The sequence below is a fragment of the Orycteropus afer genome, unplaced genomic scaffold, assembly GCF_000298275.1.
Source record: "Orycteropus afer afer isolate SDZICR_OR568_19922 unplaced genomic scaffold, OryAfe1.0 scaffold00498, whole genome shotgun sequence".
Lineage (NCBI taxonomy): Eukaryota > Metazoa > Chordata > Mammalia > Tubulidentata > Orycteropodidae > Orycteropus > Orycteropus afer.
The window spans coordinates 1,790,376-1,795,873 of NW_006922085.1; the positions used below are offsets into that span (position 1 = coordinate 1,790,376).

Sequence of the window (5,498 nt, forward strand, 5' to 3'; positions counted from 1 at the left end):
TCTGCTCCTGGCTATCACTGTCAGTGGCTTCTGAAAATCTGTCCCCAATGCATCACCTTCAACATCTAAGGATCATGGTCACCAACACTATCATTCTAGGCATAACAGCAGCCATCCTAAGGGTCTTCCAGCACAAAATTAAGTAATCAAGTACAATGCAAATTAGCATGTCAGGAAACCTTCTATCAAAACTAAGGATATGAACAATAAACATCATTGTCAGCAAATATCAGAGAAATCCCAGAACAGCATCATTTCCCCAAGCACAGAGACTATTCATTTGGCTGAAGCAATACCTTAACAGGTCCCTTTCAGTACATTCGGCACAGACACCCAAACTGGAAAGAGTAAATCATTATGATGCATATAGTACAGGGGATAGGAAGAGACTCTTTCTACAATTCAGAACAGCAGTTGTCAGAAACTTGTGACATACTAGCTGAAGGGCAGGAGCATAAAATTGAGACTAATTAAAAAATACTCTTTTAAAAAAAGAAGAACTAGTTATAATACCCTGAAAATATCACAAGAGCTTATTCAAGGAAGAAAAAAAAAAAAAAAAGGAGCATAATCAGATGTCTCCCTGGGTTCCTTGTGCAGGAACTGAGACTACATGTCCAGAAGCAGAAAGACATGAGTGCAGTGAGGAGGGCTGTGAGCTCTAGGCAGAGGGAAATCTAAATGGAGACACCTGTGTTTTATAGTGTTTCTTCCTGGAGTCTATCATCTGAGGGCTCTATCACTACAGAAATAGTGGCCAAGTTTGGCCTTTCTGTGTAGAATGAGTCCCAAGTGATGTAGTCCCAAGTTACCTGTCTTATTCTACTTGCCAAATAACATTCATTAAGATTCCTTCTGCAAAGGTGGAATCTCTGTGGATATAGACCTCTGAGAGACCGAGAGGTGGTTTCCTGGGTGTCAAGAAAAGAAGTAAAGGGTGGTACACTCTTTGATGTTACAAAATAGTCCAAGTGTTCAAATGTGTCTAGACTCAAGCATTACAGGTGAAGAAGAACATGACACCAGCTACCACAGTTTTTAAGACTGGTTTAAAGCTGGCATTTATTAAAAAGAATCTCTAGGAACAAAAAATTAACCAGTTTCCCATCATCCTGATGGCCCTTTTTCAAAAAAGTGAAAAGCAACTACAATTAGTACTTAATTCCTATAGCCTAATTCTGTAACATGAAAGTCTCAAGTGATTTGCCCAGATTGAGAAGTAAAGAGAAATTTAGAATTCCTTCTCCTCTCTGCCCCTTCCTTCCTTTGCCAGAAGTAGGGCATTTCTCCTTTTTTCTGCATTAAGGAGTAACTACATGGGGAGCATCCCCGGGGTACTGAGAAGGATCCTTAGGAAATCACGATCAGTGTTTCAAGCTCTGCTTTCAGAGAATTTTTTCTCTTTTTCTGATGAGTCTTCACCCACCATTTCTGTGATGATTTGGATGATACTTGCTGAGGAAATCATGTTTTTTAAGAAGAATCTTTTACTCTTCTATGGAAACATTTGTAGTTGTATATGTACTGTACTGAAAATTCTGCTACTTTTAAATGTTTAAAAATCAGAAAATTCATACTGGTGAGGCCTATCTGACACATTTCAGTTTCTAACAGTAAAGCTCCTCTCTAATGAACACAATCTTGAAAAATGGCAATGAATCAAGAATATTATCTAATATTTGAGAATTAGACGTTTTGATTGCTGTGTCTGTTTTTATTGGGTTGTTTGCATTTGGATCTTAATCATGTCCTGGGGAAGGGGGAAAAGGATAGCACCAAGATAGGCTCTGGTTTACCAAAACAGATACTTTATCCAGAAGGAAATTTGGGGTTTGGGCAAAATCATACTGTAGTTAAAACTATAAGCCTTAGTAGATAACTCCTATGCCCTAAATACAGGCCAAGGCTTCCGTTCTTTTTTCTCTTATCAATAAAGGACCGTGGCCCAACCGAGGGACCAGAGGCTTGGCCAGTGATGACTGCATTCTTCTTCAACATTGTTACCAGCCTCATGGGTGTGATATTTGGGAAGACAGAGCAGCAGATGTTCTTCACAAATGTGGATGTTGGATTAAGAGGAACTAAAGTGACAGTAATTCTCTCCTTATATCCCAGTGATTAATGGTCCTCCATTCAAAGAAGAAATAATGTAGTTTGTTTGAATCGGTTATTGATGACTAAAAATTTATATTATAATGGTTAAAAGAATTTCAGTTTATGAACAGACTACTCCCCCAGAGGTTCTACTGCTTTGTCTGTGAATTTATGCACCAACACCTTCAAAAGAATCTCTGTATTTGTTCATGTCTCTGTTAGCTTTAAAACACTTTGGTTCCAATGAATAGTGATGATGGTTGCACAACATGGTGAATATAATTAATGTCACTGAATTGTACACATAAAAGTGGCTGAAATGGCAAATGTTTTGTTATATACATTTTAACATACACACACATAAACCCACTTTGGCTTCAAGATTTAAGATAATTGTATAAAATGGGAAGGGGCAATTCAAGAGGAGGCATTTATGAAAATAATTGAGATTGTGAAGTTGAATTCTTATCACTAGTGAATGACAATAAATGGAGATAAATTTGTACTGCAAAGATATTAGTTACAATAGTTAGGTTACAAAACTCCTTATATATATATAATTGAACTAACTTCAAAATAAATTATGCCTTATTACTCCATTCAAGTAAAGTGAAGTTTTGAGTGTTGGTATATTATTTTTTTCAAAGCAAGAGTTATTGATGAGGCAAAATGACTATCAAGTTTTTTTTATTATTATAGTTTTTAAATTAATAAATGGAATATTTAATTTTGTAACCCTCCCAAAAAAACCCAATAAACTGTGGTATATTTGTACAATGTAATACCACATAGAAATGAAAAAGAATCAATTACTGCCACACACAACAGAGATGAATCTCACAGGTATGATGTAGCAAGAAAGAACCTAGACACCAAAGAGACCATATGGTATAGTTCCATTATAGGAAATTCAAAGCAATGATGAGGGAAACCACAATGTGGCTACTCTGGGAAAATACTGACTGAGAAGGGACACAAGGGTGAAAGTGACATGGGTGAATATACCTTCTCCTCACTTATCAACTACTTAATTATCCAACATTTCATATTTACAACAATAGTAAAAAATCTACTATCTGACTATTTTGCACAATAACCTGGGTTTCCTCCCCATGTACAGCTCCTGGCCTGCAAAGCTATCCATGTCTGTGAGGCTCACAGTAGAAGCAGTGAGCTCTCCAGAAGGCCTCTTGCCAGTCCTATCCCTACCACCAAAGCCACCGTTGCAGCTCTTTGTGTGAAAGAGGCACCTGAGGCTTGAACAGAGAATCTGGTGCTCACCAACTCCCTCCAAATGCTGCTCCCAGCCAACCCTCTACCGCCTCCTCAGAGCAGCACTCCCTGATGCTTGAAGACCTGATGCCCACATAGCCTCCACCACCTCTCCTTGATGTCACCATGAGGACCACATCCTCTTGCAGGTGCGCCAGAACTACAACCAGGACTCAGAGGTCGCCATCAACCATCAGATCAACCTGGAGCATTACACCTATGTCTAATTGCCCATGTCTTACCCTTTGACTGCAATGATGTGGCTTTGAAGAATTTTGCCAAATATTTTCTTCACCAATCTCACAAGGAAAGGGAACATGCTGAGGAACTGATAAAGCTGCAGAACCAACAAGGTGGCCAAATTGTCTTTCAGGATGCCAAGAAACCAGACCATGATGATTGCAGGAGTGGGCTGAGTGCAACACAGTGCATGTTACACCTGGAAAAAAAAACTGTCTATCAGTCATTACTGGAACTGTAGGAATTGGCCACTGACAATAATGACCTCCATTTGGGTGACCTCATTGAGACTTATTACCTAAATGAGAAGGTGAAATACATCAATGAATGGAGGGCTAGGAATCTGGTCTGGCAGAGTATCTCTTTGACAAGCACACCTTGGTAAACAGTGATGGAAAGAGCTAAGCTTTATCCTGGCTTCCCTGCAGACACAGAGGTGATTTCTGTGATCACCAAAACAGCACAGGCGTGTTGGGTTTACCTTTACCTTATCTATAAATTGTACCAAAACATCCACTTAAGTTTTTTATTTGTACAATTACTTCCAATAATTTGGTACCCACTAAAAAAGAAAAAGGAGCTCTGGTAGCATAGTGCCTAAGGCACTTGACTGCTAACAAGAAGGCTGGCGGTTCAAACCGACCAGCCACTCTTCGGAAGGAAGGTTGGGCAACCTACTTCCGTAGTGATACTGCTTTGGAAACCCAAGGAGAGGTCGCTATGAGTTGGGTCCAACTCGATGGCAAATAACAACAACAAAAAAAAAGCCAAACCAATAATAAAATTTTACTGAAGGACCTAAAAGAAGACATAAATACATCATTTTCATTTGTTGTTGTTGTTATTTTGTTGTTAGGTGCTGTCAAGTCATTTCCAACTCACAGCAACAGAACAAAACAATGCCCAGTCCTGCACTATCCTTACAATCACTGTTATGTTTGAGCCCACTGCTGCAGCCACCATTTCAATCCATCTTATTGAGGGTCTTCCTCTTTCTCACTGACCCTCTATACTTTACCAAGTATAATTCCTCTCCAGGAACTGGTCCCTCCATGATAATATGACCAAAGTAAAAGAGACAAAGTCTTGCTAACATCACTTCCAACCAGTATCCTGGTTGTACTTCTTCTAAGACAGACTTGTTTATTTTTTTGGCAGTCATGGTGTATTCAACATTCTTCACCAATACCATGACTCAATGTATCAATTCTTCTTTGGGCTTCCTTATTCATTGTCCAGCTTTCACATGCACTTAAGGCAACTAAAAATACCATGGCTTGGGTCAGGCACACCTTAGTCTTCAAAGTGACATCTTTGCTTTTTAACACTATAAAGAGGTCTTTTGCAACAGATTTGCCCTAAGTGATATGTTTGTTGTCTAATTTCATGACTGCTACTTCCATAGGTGTTGATTATGGATCCAAGTGAAATTAAATCTTTGACAACTTTTTTCCTCCATTTATCATGACATTGCTTATTGGTCCAGTTTTGAGGATTTTAGTTTTATATTGAAGAAGGTTGGGCAATCCTACTTCCGTAGTGATACTGCCTCGGAAACCCAAGGAGGGGTCGCTATGAGTCGGGGCCGACTCAACGGCACACAACAACAACAACAACATTGAGATATAATCCCTACGAAAGGCTGTAGTCTTTGATCTACATCAGTTCTTCAAGTGTCATCTGCATATCTCAGGTTGTTGATGAATCTCCTTCCAATCCTGATGCCATGTACTTCTTCATACAGTCTAATTCCTCAAATTATTTGCTCAGCATTGACTAAATATGGTGAAAGGATACAACTCTGATGTACATCTTTCCTGATTTTAAGCTATTCAGTATCCCCTTGTTCTGTTAGAATGACTGACTGCCTTTTGGTCTATGTACAGGTCCCT

At 39.1% G+C, this 5,498-nt stretch overlaps 1 pseudogene; it reads left to right on the top strand.

Annotated features, from left to right (window-relative positions):
- Nucleotides 1–1,975: 1,975 nt before the first annotated feature.
- LOC122151506 lies at nucleotides 1,976–4,011 on the top strand (annotated as a pseudogene).
- Nucleotides 4,012–5,498: the final 1,487 nt, after the last annotated feature.